At 37.3% G+C, this 16951-nt stretch overlaps 1 pseudogene; it reads right to left on the bottom strand.

The window, feature by feature from the left end:
- Positions 1-1183: 1183 nt before the first annotated feature.
- Positions 1184-16229, bottom strand: LOC142628965 (urease-like; annotated as a pseudogene).
- Positions 16230-16951: the final 722 nt, after the last annotated feature.

Raw genomic sequence — 16951 nt, 5'->3', positions numbered from 1 at the left:
TTGGGTTTATTTTAGGAAGGATGGAAAAAAGGAGAAAAAAAATTAGTAGGGCCTATGTGATTCATCCTATGGCTCACCAAAATGGTATTTCTCTAATTAGGGGAGAAAAATAAAGAGGAAAAGAATTGTTGCAGTCAAATGACTTAATTATCCCTCCTCACACGTTTTGATTATTTCTTTCTCATTTTTTTCCCTGTATGTGATTCAATGCTTTTTTTCTCTTTTTCTGGGATTAACTGGACCATTTTTTTTTCTTTTTATTCCTTATGGTGATACACTTGCAAACTATACACGGCTTACCATTTTTTTTTTCTTCTTTTTTGGGTTTAACTAGACATTTTTTTTCTTTCTTACTAGGCATGATTTTTCTATTTTAATAAACTTGTGTGATTGCCTATTTATTTTTATTTTTATTTTATTTATAACTTGGCATCATTTTTAATAGGACATATAAATAAACTTATATAAACTCTATTTTTTATTCTTATTTTTTTTTCCAACTAAACGAAAATTTTTTTCATTCCTCAACTTTTCCATTCTTTCAAGTTCCAACAAAACACAAACGAAAGAAACTAAAATTTTTCTATCTCCCCACTTTTCCATCCCCTCCCAATTTTCTATTTTTCTACTTTTTTATCCTCCCAATCAAACGGATCCATAGAGGCTATTACATATCGAACACCACCCTCAAACTAAAGGTGGAATCTTGAGTTTGGAATGTTTTGATTGTATAATGTGATCAATCAAAACAAATTATTTACTCGAAGTCACTTTCTTAATATTTTTTGAGATATTGATACTTTCTCATGTACTTATTTTTATGTACTAGCATTGATGTAAATAATGTTTCTAAAAAAAAAAAAAAAAAGCACTGATGTAAATAAAAACTTCATGCACAACATGAATTACAAGCTACTATTTTATATCTATAATGTCTACCATTTTTATAGTTGGGTGTCTAAATACTTGCAAATCAAGTTCCAAAAACAAATGTGGTGCACGTGCGTAGCACTCTGGTTATTGCTTTGCCGACTCATAGCTCTTTCAATGTCAAAATATGCATCCAGTCAGAGAGACCATAATTACGAGAGTGCTATATTTGGAAGGATTATTATTTGTTTCAGTTTGCTAAATTTACTTTAAAATACATAAGATGATCGAGGTTTAGACATATTATCAATGTTTAAAAGAGGAAGTAGTTTCGAGAAAGAGGAACCGTGGTGGCTGCAGTGCAGGTCAGAACTTCGCCGTCTGCTGTCACTGTGTATGTCCCTGGATCCACTGTTATGTTTGGAAGGGCATCGTTGAGCTTCATGTCAGATTTGGTTAACTTTCTGACTTTGCCAACAGCTTCTACTCTTTTCTTGACTCCATACTTGGCCTTAACTCCATTATCTAAAGCTGCCTGTTTGTATGGATAAAAGAGAAAAAATGTTACTTACAAAAGAAGAAAGAGAGGGAAAAAGGAAAGAAAGGGAGAGAGAGATCCATGCCTTGCTGACAAAAGCAACGGAGTGAGCACTATTTATCTATTTCACTCTTCTTGCTCTACTATATATTCTACAAATAAAAACATGTCATATATCCATCTATTTTATTAAATGCTAAATTTATGTCTTCTATAATTTTTTTGAAAGGGGAATGTTCATTCAATCAACAACGAGAAATGTCATGATAAAAAGCATCCAAAGCAGGTAGGGGAGAATCCTCCATCCAGTATACATCCTCATCTACAGTATATCTAGCATATTGTGCCAAAGCACGTGCTACTCTATTCCCACCCCTCTTAATACAACAAACACTAACCCATTGCAAACCCCGCATCAAATGTCGAATATCATCCACAACATTACCAAATGGTGAAGAGTTTTCCAAAGAAGACGCTATTGCATTAATAACATTAATGTTATCACCTTCAATAATCATCCTCGAAAATCCAGCATCCACAGCAAATTCTATAGCTCTTCGGCAAGTAAGAAATTCTGCTTCATCACTTGTGCGCACCATCTGACCACTAGCAGTCATAGCAGCCATTACCTCTCCTTTTTCATTTCGAACAATGGCACCATAACCTATTCTGCCTAACTCCGAAAATACAGCTACATCAAAATTCAGTTTGTACTCCCTTCTTGGTGGTGGCTTCCATGTATCTCCGTTTGGTTGCTGTGGCAACTGTGCATCCAGCCGTGATTGCGCAATCTTGAATTCTGCAATATACTCCATAGCCCGGTTAGTCAAGCTACTTGGTACCTTCATTTTTCCTCCATGCAGCAAGCAGTTACGGTTGTTCCAAATTATCCACGCTTGGGTCCAAAATAACTCAAGCTCATCTTTAGTAAGGCGCTCCAATAACTCCTCCATAAGGTGCATCATATCAAGCTGGCCGTGTCTAGTTTTCTGCAATTTGCAAGAACTTCCAGCCCAAATATCTTGGACTGCTACACAATCCCAAAGTGCATGAATGGTGGACTCCGTTTCCCTTGTACAGACCGAACATTTATCCTCAGTAAACACCTTTCTTCTGGTCAGATTCACTGCAGTTGGGAGGATCTCGTGGCAAGCTCTCCAGGCGAAGACTTTTAATTTGTTTGGGAGCCGAAGCTTCCATATTGCAGTCCAGGCATTTGCTACAGCACAGTCCCTCGATGATTCACCCCGATACGCATCAGTTAAGAGCCTCCTAGCCACATGATATGCAGACTTCACAGTGAACAGACCCCGTGAGTTATGTAGCCAAAAAATAGAGTCCTGAACATTCCTTCTACTCAACGGAATTTGGCAGATCGCCTCAGCTTCATCCCTATGAAAAATAGCCATAATATTCTCATATTCCATATGTTCAGCTCCGGATCAATCAAGTCCGCCACCATCAACTCATCCCAATTTTCCTGAACTGAATTAAGGACTCTGTGTGTTGGGAAATTCGGCAACCACCTGTCCGTCAATGCATTGATTGAGTGTCCATTACCAACCCTCCAACAGTGACCGGATTGAATAATTGGTTGTGCAGCCATTAAGCTCCTCCATACATATGAGCAATTAGGGGATTCTTTAGCCTCTAGGAATGATGATCTCGGAAAGTTCCTTGCCTTAAAGCATTGATAGAGTAACAACTCATTGCCTTGAACCATCCTCCAACCTTGTTTTGCCAGCGTAGCCAAATTAAAGGCTCTCAAATCTCGAACCCCATTCCACCCTCTTTCTTTGACGCCGTTAGCTTATCCCAACTCTTTCAATGAATTTTCCGTTTGTTGCCAATTTGACCCCGCCAAAATTTTGCACACAACGCATCCAATTCATTGCACAATTTTAGAGGGATTTGAAATACGCTCATTGTATATGTGGGTATGGACTGTGCCACAGCCTTGATGAGGATTTCCTTACTAGCCCTAGACAACAACATACCCTTCCATCCTTGGAGCTTCTTCCATATTCTGTCCTTCAGGTATGAGAAGGTGTGATACTTAGCCCGACTAATCAGAGTTGGTAAGCCAAGATAATTGACAAACCGATCAACCTCCTTTACACTTAAAATCTCCAAAACATAGCCTTTCTGCCTTTCCGGTGTATTACTGCTAAAATAAGCTGAAGACTTTTCCAAATTGATACTTTGCCCCGAAGCTCTTGCGTAGGTTTGGAGGATTTCTGCTATAGTTTCTCCTTCAGCTCGAGTTGCCTGACAAAATAGTAAAGAATCATCTGCAAACATAAGATTAGTAATCTTTGGTGCCCCTCTACAAATGGAAACTCCCTTAATCCTCCCTTCTGATTTTGCTTTTTTTTAACAAAGCAGTAAAGCCTTCTGCACACAAGAGAAACAAGTATGGTGAAATCGGATCTCCCTGATGGATTCCTCTAGTTGGATGAATCATACCATAGGGTTTCCCATTCACCATAATAGAGAATGACGGAGTTGTAACACAGCTCATCACCCTCTCTATCTAGCCAGCTGGGAACCCCATCTTCTCCATAATACTTTGCAGGAAATGCCACTCAACCCGGTCATAGGCCTTGCTGATATCAAGCTTCGGTGCCAAAAAACCCTTCTTCCCCTTTTTTCTGGCATGCATAGTATGAAGTGTCTCATAGGCCACCATCACATTATCAGTGATCAATCGCCCTGGTACAAAAGCACTTTGTGTGGGTGATATGATCTGAGGCAATACCTGTTTCAACCTGTTTGCAAATACCTTGGAAATAATTTTGTAAATAACATTACACAAATTTATAGATCTAAACTCAGACATTCTTTTTGGATTTTGTACTTTAGGAATAAGCATAATATTTGTATGATTAATATCAGGGAGCATGTTACCATTATTTAAAAAATCCAAAATAGTTGAAACAACAGAATCACCCACAATATGCTAGAATTTTTGATAAAATAGAGCATTCATACCATCAGGTCCTGGAGCTTTAGTTGGTCCCATCTGAAATAGGGCCACCTGTACTTCTTTAGCAGTAAATTGAGTTGACAGTAATTCCCGCATGCCATCAGTCACCCTACTCTCCACTGCATTCAGGCACTCTTCCATCTAATCTCCCACTCCTGCCTGAAAAAGGTTATCAAAGTAATCTGATGCTACCTCGACCACCTCCTCCAAATTCTCCAACCATATCCCCTGGGAATTCCGGATGCCATTTATATAATTTTTCCTTCGTCTTTGTGATGCCTTGGCATGAAATTTTTTTGTATTCCTATCACCATGTTTCATCCAATTTATTCTAGACCTTTGGGCCCAGTATATTTCTTGCTTTTGCAGAAGTTCGTCCATCCTTTTTCTTAAACTCAAAAATTCAGCTTTAGAAGCTTCAGTGAGTTCGGCCTCATTCAGCCTATCTAGCTTCTTTTGAGTTTCCTTAATGGCAATAGTATTCGGATCAGTTATTGGAGAGCCCCAAGCCATGAGGTCTGCCCCACAAGCCTTTATTTTTTCTTGTACTACAGCCAAACCAGCCCTATCCACTCCTGCCTTCCCCCACACCTCCTGAATAATATCTGCACAGTTAGCTCGAAGTAACCATGACTCCTCAAATCTGAAAGGTCTCCCACGGTTCTGCCTTGGCTGTGAAAAGGATTGAACATGCAACAAAAGTAGAAGGTGATCCAATGTATGAGTTGCCAAGTGCACAACTCTACTCAGCTGGAATTTGTCAGTCCATTCTTTGTTGGCAACACCTCTATCAAGCTAAATCTTAGTATTAGCTTCCCCAGGCCTCTTATTACTCCAAGTGTAGGGATATCCCTTAAATCCAAGGTCATGCAGTTGACAAGAACTCAAAGCCTCTCTAAAAGCTTCAATCTGTGAAAATTGTGGCTGTCTGACACTCTCCTTCTCTGATGCATGTAAATATGCATTGAAATCTCCAATCACCACCCATGGACCCACTACAAAAGTTTGTAGATATTTTAACAGTCTCCATGACTTTTCTTTCTGCTGTGCATCCAACCACCCATAAAAACCAGTCAGATACCATACATAACCATCCCTTTCCGTAACTTTAGCCAAAACATGGTGAGCAGTAAAATTAATAACCTCCAACCTCATATCATTCTTCCACAAAAAAGCTAATCCTCCTCCAGAATCTGGATGTTTAACGATGATCTTATTCTGAAACGGTAAATGTCCATATAACTTCTTAAAACCTTCCTTATCAAGTTTAGTCTCCATCAGGAAACAAACAGTGGGAACTTGCTCCCTCACAAGCTTGCGAAGGCTTCGACCTGTCCAAGGGTTCCCAAGCCCTTGGCAGTTCTAGCTTAACAGCCTCATTGCTCTTGGCAAGGGTGGCTCTCCACCCCCGCCGATCCACAGTCATTGCTTTCCTCATCACTGTTGAATTTTCCTTTCTTAAAGTTCAAATCTTCAACCTGCCCTTCAAGTGCTTCACATGACTCCTTCTTGCCCAATCCAGGTAACATAATAGACTTAGTGAAGCCTCCCAAGCCGAATTCCATTCTATTTATACGGGTCCAAGAACCTTTGGGCTTAAGATTATGAGGCCCAATCATATCCAGCCTTGAAGTAGATATGTCCATGCCCTGCCTTTGAATTTCTATCACTGCAGCAACCAATTGACCCTTATTTAATCCCACGTTCTCAGCACCCTCTTTTAAATCATTGCACATATGTCCGTTCTCCTGTTGTTTCGGACCAGTTTCCTTATTTGCTGAGTTTAAACCCTTAACGTTTGCATGGGAGTAACTACTTATGCTATTTATGAGCGTGATTTCAGCAGCCGTTCCTTGAATCACAACCTCAGAGTTAATCACGTTAGTAGGGTTCCCAACGTTGCTAGGGTTTCCAAGACCACCCATACTCGCCGTCGTCTCTCTCATCGGACCACCAAGCTCCACCTGTACCGGGCTCTTCTTTGCTTCAAAATCCTTGTCCTCCTTCGTGCTTTTCTGACCTACGGTTTTAGAAGATGACTCTCTTGGACGGCCACCCACAGCCCTAAGAAAATCACCATATTGATACTCAATTCGGTCTCCCTATTTCTCCACTGCATAATGGGATGCATAGTGCCTCAAATCATGACCTAAAATTCCACAATAGTGACGAAAATTGGGCAATCTCTCATACTTAAAAGATACCCACGTTTTGACACCATCCGATCCAGCAATAAAACCTCCCCGTCGAATAGGTTTTGAAACTGGTAAGGCTACCCAGACCCTCATAAACATACATATATCATCTTTCATTTTCTTCCATTCCACATCCTTGACCTCACCCAACCGACTTCCCACTTCCCTTGTTACTTGAGGGGAAATCATATCAAATGGAGCATTCCATATTTGAACCCAGAGTGATGTCGACTCCAACCAAATATTCCCCACGGTCATACCCTTCTTCCACCGTTGAAGTAATAGTAGTTGATTGTCAAAAGACCAAGGACCTCCTCTCAATATCCTATCCAAATCAAACTCTGATTGAAATTTGAATTGGAAGAGATTCGGCCCTACTTCAAGAATCTGCATTGATTCATTGAATCCCCACGCTCGCCTAATTGTATTCTTTGCTGTAGCTTTGTTAAAAGACTTACATGTGAGAAATTTACCAATCAAACTCAGAGTGCAGCTTTCAATAGCTTCCATTCTTCCATCATCCGAGATAGGTATAGTTTCTTCCTCTTTAGTAGTTAACTTCACCTTGTCAAACCTATCACACACAGTATCCTCCATCCTGTCTTGTAGAGAACTAGCTAATTAGATAATTGCCCTTCGCTTATAGCCAAGGGAGGGAGTACTCGTACTAGTTCGAGAGGGAGAGCTCCACGAGAGGGAGAGATCTTATTTTCGATATGTAGTGTTTTAAAATATGAGTATGTAAAATATGTCTTCTATTATTTCAATTACCAAAATATGATGGGTTATTTATTTATTTATTTTAGGAAATTGAAATAATAGAAGACATAGATTTAGCAATTAATAAAATAGATGAGCATGTGATATGTTTTTATTTGTGGAGTATATAGTGGAGCAGGAAGAGTGGGACAAACAATTTGGACTCATTTATCTCGGGTTCTTTATAGCAAGATTTTTCTTCACAATATAAATAACATATATTTTAGCTTGTTAAATGCAACTGTTGATAAGTATATGAGACATTTTAACGGTAACAATTCTTCAAAAATGTTTGATTTTTGCTTAAAATTAGTTTGACCTCGTAAAGGAAAGCACAACCAACACTTCAGATGAGAATTATCATCACAGGGCCAAGGGCAGTTTGATGCATTTGGAGGCCTAAGACGAAAATTAATTATCTTATTTTATAAGCAAAATTACTACTAATTAATATGAACTATGTAGAATTTTTTTTTAAAAGTCTATAAGCACAACAAAAAAAAAAAAAAATTGAAAAAACTTTTTGCACTTATTAATGTGGCAGATTGATACTGGTAAGTAAAAGAGTGATGTTAGTGGTAAACTTAATTGAAAACTAGTAAAAATTTGCCAACTCAACTATTGTGAAAAATGTTGCGAATTTTTTTTGTGTATTGCTCTTTGTTTTTTTTTTTTTTTTGAAAAGTACTACATTTACAATATTTTTCACAATAAATTCTAAGTGTTAAGTTGTTACTGGTTCTAATTTGAACACACCATTAAAATTATTTTTTTGCCATCAATAACAACTTATTATTTAGGATTTGTAGTAAAGTGTTGTGAAAAATGTTGTGGACGTAGCATCTCTTTTTGTTTTTTTTTTGTATTTCATTTGATAAAAAAATATTATTTTATTTATTAGCTAATATTTGAGCTTAATTTTTTTTATTTGATAACACACGCACACACACATATTTGAGCTTAATTAAAACTGTAAGACTAGATTTAGCGCTGAAGCCTAAACGAATGAAAGACCCAAGCCCAAATAGTCCCACACAATGAATTTGTTAGAGAGTGGGCTCCAAAACTAGGCTTTCATGGTGAGATAGCGCTTACCTTGGGCCAAAAAACTCAAGGAGATAAGGAAAAATAGAAGGTAATCACCGTATTGAGAAGGATAATTCTCCTCGGACATATCCGAGGAGATTCTGTTCTTGAATATATTACTTATTAGGCGTGTTACAATTTCCTTTCTTTGTTGTACAGTGTTTTTCTCTTTTTTTTTTTTTTTTTCTTCCGATCCCCTCTCTTCGGGGGACCTTCTACCTTATATAGGCCCTTTTGGATGATCTTGTCCTTCCATTTGTTGATTACGCAGACCACCACTTAAGTGCCAGTCTCATCAACCACCTTCTCTATACCCTTGTGAGATGCGGCAACCAAGACAGCACTGTTCAAGAGTATTCTTCACATAAATGTGGCCAAGAGGTTTAGTGGAATGTATTGAATGTGGTGGCAGCCTCCAGCTCTTCAGTCATGTTAGTGCTAGCTCCCTTTCCAAAGCTCTTTCTGCACAGTAATGCATTCTTTGATGACGTGTTGATGATGCGATCATAAAGTCCGAGGACGTGGACTCCTCGGTGCAATAGCTGCCCTTCTCGGCCATGCCATGACACGTGGCGTGACGGCCTAATTCAGAATTCTAGTACCCACAAATACTATTACAATGATAGAAATAACCCTATTGGTTAAAATTTTGAGGTCTTTTTTTACTTGGGGCCTTAGGTGATTGCATTAGTTGCTTATACCATTGAGCCGGCATTGCACGGGGCATGTTAAGATTCTAACTCAACAATGAGAAGATTCTAATTTGCACCATAGGCTTCCATTTATGTAGTCAACATCAGAATATGAGGAATTCAAAATAATGCTCTTCCACATAACATGCTCCAGAATATAGTAGTAGCAGCAGCAAACTTTACCGGTTCAGGTGTGGGAATGCTTGCATTTGGATCGCCTATATCAGCCCATGCAACTGCACCACCTTTTATTACCATTTCTGGTTTTGCCCCAAAGAAAGACGGCTTCCATAAAACAAGATCGGCTAACTTCCCAACCCACAAAAACAAATGTCACTTATAAAAGGAGAAATCTTTTGTTTCATTTAATCTTAATATTAATTACAATGTTACAATTTTTCCAGATTATCCAGAATCTCATGGATCACATCTACTAATTAATACAATGTCAAGATTTAACAGAATTAGTGGAGGCAGTTGACTATATATTTGCTTGATCTGATAGAAGTATAAACGTCAATTAGTCGTGAAGTGGATGGATTTCTATATTGGAGACATATGGTGTGAGTAAATAATGTAAGCGATGTATGCCTTTCTGCCCATTCGCTACTGTAATCCATGATATGCATAACCCATAAAAGCAGTTGCTTATTTATACTTTTGTGTAGCTCACATTGTAATTGAGCTCAGAGATATTAGACCTAGTATACCTCGACGGAACCAATATATTGAGAAAACTTATTAGCTATTGCCGGATTTATGGTGTATTTTGCGACATATCGTTTGATACGAAGGTTGTCATTGTCTGGTTCACTAGTATCAATCGGTCCTCTTTGTAACTTCATTTTATGGGCAGTTTGCCAAGTTCTGCTTATCAGCTGGCAAGAAAAGAGTAAGCAAAACCTGAGCTTAGCATCATAATAAATAAGAAAATATGTCCCAACCAAGTGAAGACTAAAAGAACAAAGATTACGGAGAATTCATGGGTTGGATGCGCACTCAAAGAATGTTAATATGCATTATTAACTTGCAACGTAAGATCATAATTGTATAAAATAGAGTCTGGGCAACAAGCCATCATTTTATCTTCAGTTATCCCTGTCGGCCGTCTTCATACATCCCGACTACGATTTGTCTCGTTTTAAGGGACACTGTCATGTTAAAAGTATCTCTATTTGGCACCCATGTTTGTCTCCAAGATTCTTAGATCTTAGCAGCTTAAAAGCAACCCTGTCATATCTTATCAATTAGAATGACTCCAAATGCTCACTATCAAGCAAGTAACAGGTCTCGCCAAGAGCCCTGTAGGCGCTCAACTGGCACTTTCTGGTGTTTCTAAAAAAACATCCAGATTCAAATCCTTCCTCCTCCAATTATCAAATTATCAAAAAAAAAAAAAAAAAAAAAATTTACCAGATCTCATGGTTTTTAATGTTTGGCTCCCAGATTTATCAAATAGAAGTTTATAGTATCAATTGGAAGTACAAAAGGAGTTATTTAAACAATAATTCTAAGGGAAAAAATTCTCTTGAAAAAGGGAATTATTGACCTCTCCAATGCGACCCATAGCTTGTGAATCAGAAGATATGTTGCTAATTGCCCCCATATCATGCAAAATATCTTCTGCAGCAATTGTTTCAGCTCTTATCCTTGATTCAGCAAATGCTACATCTTCTGGAATGTCCTTGTCAAGGTGATTGCAGACCATCTGTATGAATGGATACCAAAATGAGGATTGAACATCCATAATGCATACTGAATCAATTCTTCTATTATCTTCTCATACCAGCACGTCAAGATGCTCGTCTATAGTGTTGGAAGTATAAGGCCGCGTTGGGTTTGTAGATGATGGCAGGACATGTTTCACACCACACACTTTGATGATCTCTGGAACATGACCACCACAAGCACCTTCACTGTCCAAAATTTACTGAGAAAGTTAAAAAATTGTATTAAAAGATAGAAAAGTTGAAGCAAGGCCAAAAGTAATAGAGTAGATGAACTTATTATGTACTGTTAACAAGAGAAAGATCTTGTAATCACATGACAACTTGAAAAGGATGATAGGGATGGGAAATACTCCCGATATGATCAACAGGGCCAAGATTTCAAATTTTAGCCACTTTGACTAAACAACAAAGGCCATAGCTATCAATAACTTTTTACTCCTCTATAAATAAACTTCCCTATGTGCTACATCAAGAAAGAAATTTGCTAAAATTAATAAATAAAGTGTACCTTTTTATTACACTCTAGATTTTAATTATTTATTTATATTTAACATAATACCTAATGACCATGATAATGGGGTCAAAGAAGATTGAAAAACATTTTCTTTCCTTTTTATTTTTGGTTGGTGGTGTGGGCAGAAGTAAACTTGTACCTGTGATAGGCATGAATAGTTCTTCCTTTAAATGAAGCAATAGTATGTTCTACAAATCTTGATTCATTCAAGGTGTCAGTGTGGATATTAACCTGTCAAAATCAATAGATATGAAGAAAGTTTGTAAGTCATATAAATCTCAAAATGTTTCAAATAACTGGAAAAGAAATACTACCTAAAAAGAAAAGAAAAAAGTGGTGCCTGGATGTCATAATGTTCTCCAATAGTCAAATAATTGTCTATTGCAGCAGGAGTAGTTCCCCAGTCCTCATGCAGCTTCAGTCCCATTGCCCCGGCTCCAATTATTTCATGTAGCTCCTCAGGTTTGGCACTGTTCCCCTGAAGCAGACAAAGGGAATTACAGAACAAGGTAGAAGAATATATAAAGATGAAGAGAGTAGAAGGGAGGAGCAAGTGGGAAAATCTTTTAGAATTCAGAATTTTAGTCATCCATTAATATATTACAGTAATTACTGCAAGGTCCATTCTTAAACGGGTGTAAGTTGAGACAGAGAGAGCGAGAGAGAGGAATTTATTAAGTCTAGAAATTATTAAGCGTACTTTTCCCGTAAAACCAAACTTTAGGGGCATGTCATCAGTTGATTGCAGCATTAACTTCATTTGTGATGGTGAAGGAGTACAAGTTGTAGCACGTGCTCCATCAGCAGGTCCTGTTCCACCTCCCACTAGTGTTGTGATTCCTTCATATAGTTTTAGAAAAATGGAGTTATTGAACATTTGGAAAAATATTTGTTTCAATTAATTTTCTTTTACATTCAGTGGTTACTCAGATTGCTAAGGAGTAGACACTTGAACTCTGGGTACCAAAAGAACGGTTCAGAAAAACTTATCAAGCAGTTTTAAATCATGTGCAACCGGCTAAAAAATGTATGAATTTGATTCCCAACATACGCAGTTGAGTTTGATTAAGCTTTTCTGAATGTTTTCATCTATATTTAACATGTCAAAAATTTATATAAATACAGAGACACATTACAATTTAATCAGTAATGCCTTTGTCAATTTCAGCAGCATTTTCAACCAAAAAAAATTCCAATTAGGTAGCTCACCACTTGATATTGCTTCATATATCAATTGAGGGCATATGAAGTGGACATGACAGTCTATGGCTCCTGCAGTAACAATCATTCCTTCTCCCGCAATAACCTCTGTGTTAACCTAATTATTGAAAAAGTATAAGTGTGTGCAATTAACGTGGTATACAATTAAACCTTTTGATGCTGCTTCTGCACTTTGAGATGAAATTTACCCCAATTATCATATTCATAAATACACCATCCATGGTATCTGGATTGCCTGCTTTCCCAAGGGAAACAATAAGACCAGTGGCGGCGCCACATGGTGTTCAGGGGGTTCAAATGAACCCCCTATCTTGTGATTTTTTTTTTTTTACATATAACATTTTAAAATATTTTTGTTTTGAATACCTTAAAATATAATTTTGAACCCTAAAATAAGTCCGAAGAACAAATCAATTCAATACTAAAATTTATCTTGGCCTTCTTAAACAAAAAGAAAAAACCCAACATCAAACCAATTTGATCCAAAATCTGAGGAAAAAAAATAGCAAGTCCAACAACAAAAATTAGTAATTTGCTAATCTTATATCTCAGAAAAAGACAATTAAATGAGTTGTAAAGTGTAAACACTAAAAGAATATTAAGTGTGAGGCAGTGAAAGTGGGGCGTGAGATAGTGGAGAATGAAGACTTTTTTTTTTTAGTTATTGTATTGTTGCATTGAATTTTTAATAAAGTAATTAAAAAACACAACAAAATTCTTCTTAATGAATTACAAAGACTTGTAAGTTGTCACAATTGAGTTGAATTGTTAAATAAAAGAATTGAAAAGAGTAAAAACAAAAACTAATAAACAATGAATTAGAGTATTCTGAGTAATAATAATAATTAAAATTCACTTAACAACAATAATTAATAACTTTATTATAGTAATAGAGAACAGATAATTTACAAGATTTAATCTTAGCAATAATAATAATACTATCTTCATTATACTAAGAAAACATATGTCCAATGAACTTTTAATTTATCTTTAATTCTCTTGCTAATACTATGAATAAATTTTTGAAAAGGAAGTCACATTTACAGCAAGATTTATCTCATACCTAAGATTTATTATCTAAAAGAACTCGTGTTGACTTAAAAAAAAAAATATTCCTTTGGATTATAGGTTACGAAAGATCTCATCAATAGTATCATAATGATCAAGATGAAAAAAAATATATATATATTTACAAAGAGGTCCTTGTCAACTTTTTCAACACGAATTTGAATGACCCCCTAACAAATATTCTTGGAGCCGCCCTAAATAATACTTTCTTTGATACCAATATCTGCCTTGAAGATTCCACTATAATCAATGAACACAGCATTTGTTATAACAGTATCCAAAGAGTCAGCTGGTGGATGCCCACATGACTGGCACATTCCATCTCTTATAACTTTCCCACCTCCAAAGACACATTCATCACCATAAATAGCAAGATCTTTTTATTTCAGTATACAAATTGGTATCACCAAGCCGAATTTTGTCACCAGTGGTAGGGCCATACATATTGGCATACGCCTCATGAGAGATAACGGTTGTGAAAGCAGAATCTTCTTCGGTAACACCTTCACTGAAAAATCAATTCTGAGGTAAAGCATTTCCATTTATCCTTTATCATTTTAAGTGGAACATGTTTACTCATTCAAACAACAATCTCATTGATATCACAAAACATAATTGAAACAAGCCGCATGCATTTTACCTAGGAGAAGATCTAACCTAGCATTTGTTGCTTCAAGATTTCCAAAACCTCTCGAGTTTACAGCTTCCATGATGACTTTGAAATTAGCATGATCAACAAGACCATCAACAATGCCATTTCCCCCGCTGATCACTTTCTTACCTCCAATGCTTACAAGTATTACACATTTAGCTTCCCCAGGCTGGCCAAGCAAAACTGATATTATTAAAGGGGGAAATAGTTTTTGTTTACAATATGATTAAAAACTACTTTTTTTTTTTTCTATCAAAAAGAAAAACTGCTTTTTCTGCTGGTTAATATTTTACATGGACTTGAAGTAATAAAAAGCCAAAGATATAGGCAAATATTTATTTACAGCAGATAAACAACTAAACAAATTTTAGTTGAATTTCATTGAGTAATGGTAAAACTTATAAAATGAAAATAAAAGTAATCCATGAAGATTGCAAGTTCCACCTTAAATTGTGTAGCTGTCCCTGCGGGTATATTCAGGCGCATGCCATATGCTCTCCATCGATCAAAAACCAAGTAGGGATTCACCTCAATAAAGTGATAGTGGCTGCCAACTTGAAACAGTGAGGAATGATTAAAATTGTTAGAAATACTGAAATGAATTGTATTTCTCAAGTAATAAAATATACATGAGTGCTTTTATATAGGAGGCAGAGTGTACATTACAAGTAAATGTGCTATACAAGTAAACAAGGTGGGCCTAAAGCCCACATACCCTAATACATATTAACAGCCCCCCTCAAACTCAAGGTAGATGTGAGACCAACTTGAAGTTGTCAACCAAAGTACAAAGGTGTCCCTTAGGATGTGACTTGGTAAAAATATCTGCAAGTTAGAGGAGATGGAGATCAGCTTGAGAGCACCATGGAGATCAGCTTGAGAGCACCATGGACAAGATGATAACGGATAAAATGACAATCGATTTTGATGTGTTTAGTCCGTTCATGGATGACTTCATTATGAGCAATATGAATGATACTCTGGTTGTTACAATAAAGAGGAGTAGTAGAGGATGTGGACACACCTAAATCTTGGAGAAGCTATTGTAGCCAAAAGAGCTCAGATGTAATATAAAAAAGGGCACGATATTCTATTCCAGTACTGGAGCGGGCCATATGTGTTTGTTTCTTGCTTTGCCAAGAAATCAGAGAAGAACTAAGAAGAAAACAATAACCAGTAGTGGACCTGCGATCAGTGAGATCTCTTGCCCAATCAGCATCAGAAAATGCACGGAGAATAAGAGGAGACTGAGTAGAGTAGAAAAGGCCATGGAAGAGAGTGCCCTTTAGGTATCGAAGAATGCGCAGAACAACAGTATAGTGAATCGATCGTGGAGCAGATAGATATTGGCTCACTTGGTGAACAACATAGGAAATGTTTGGATAAATGACAGTGAGATAAACAATAACCAGTGGTGGACCTGCGATCAATGGGATCTCCTGCCCAACCAGCATCAGAAAATGCACGGAGAATAAGAGGAGACTGAGTAGAGTAGAAAAGGCCATGGAAGAGAGTGCCCTTAGGTATCGAAGAATGCGCAGAACAACAGTATAGTGAATCGATCGTGGAGCAGATAGATATTGGCTCACTTGGTGAACAACATAGGAAATGTTTGGATAAGTGACAGTGAGATAAACTAGGTTGCCAACCAAGCGTCTATGAAGAAAAGGATTAGACTATGGTTTCCTCCCTGAAGGAGTCAGATGCATATTAAACTCAATTGGAGTGTCAATAGTCTTGCTATCAGTGAGTCCAGCTCGAGACAAGAGTTCAGAGGTATACTTGACTTGAGTAATATAAAGTCCATCTGTAGAATAAGTGATTTCAAGACCCAAGAAGTAGCTGAGATGTCCAAGATCTTTCATCTCAAACTGCTGACTAAGACAATTCTTGAATTCTTGAATGCCACTGAGGTCATTATCAGTTATAATCATATCATCCACATACAGGAGAAGTAAAATAGTGCCTTTGTCAGTGCGACGAAGAAATAAGACAGAATCATAATGACTGGCCATATAACCCAAGCGAGAGATGGTAGAGCTGAATTTGGCAAACTAAACTCGTGGAGCTTGTTTAAGGCCATAAAGTGCACGTCGAAGGTGACAAATCTTGTTTGATTCAACAAAGAGATCAGGAGGAGGTTGCATATAAACTTATTCACTTAAATCCCCATTAAGGAATTCATTTTTGACATCCATCTAAAAAAAGTCCCATTTATTGGCAGCAGCAACAACTAAAAGGGCACGAACAGATGAGATACGAGCAACCGGAGCAAAGGTCTCTTCACAATCAATCCCATACTCCTGTATAAAACCTTTTGCAACAAGATGAGCTTTGTAGCGCTCAATGGACCCATCAGAGTGAGTTTTAATCTTGTACATCCACTTACAACCAACCACAGATTTCCTAGGGGGGAGTGTCACCAAATCCCAAGTATGGTTTTTAGATAATGCATCAAGTTCCTCTTTCATTGCAATCTATCATAAATGGTCAGTAGAAGCCTCACGATAGGTGTAAGCAGGGGCGGAGGGAGGGGGGGCGAGGGGGGCAGGTGCCCCCCCTGAAATTTCAATTGTTTTGACTAGGAAATACCATATTTGCCCCCCCCTTACAAAAAAAAAAAAAAAAGCTAAAAAGGAA

This window comes from Castanea sativa, chromosome 3, assembly GCF_040712315.1.
Source record: "Castanea sativa cultivar Marrone di Chiusa Pesio chromosome 3, ASM4071231v1".
Lineage (NCBI taxonomy): Eukaryota > Viridiplantae > Streptophyta > Magnoliopsida > Fagales > Fagaceae > Castanea > Castanea sativa.
This window is presented reverse-complemented; position numbering and strand designations above follow the sequence as displayed.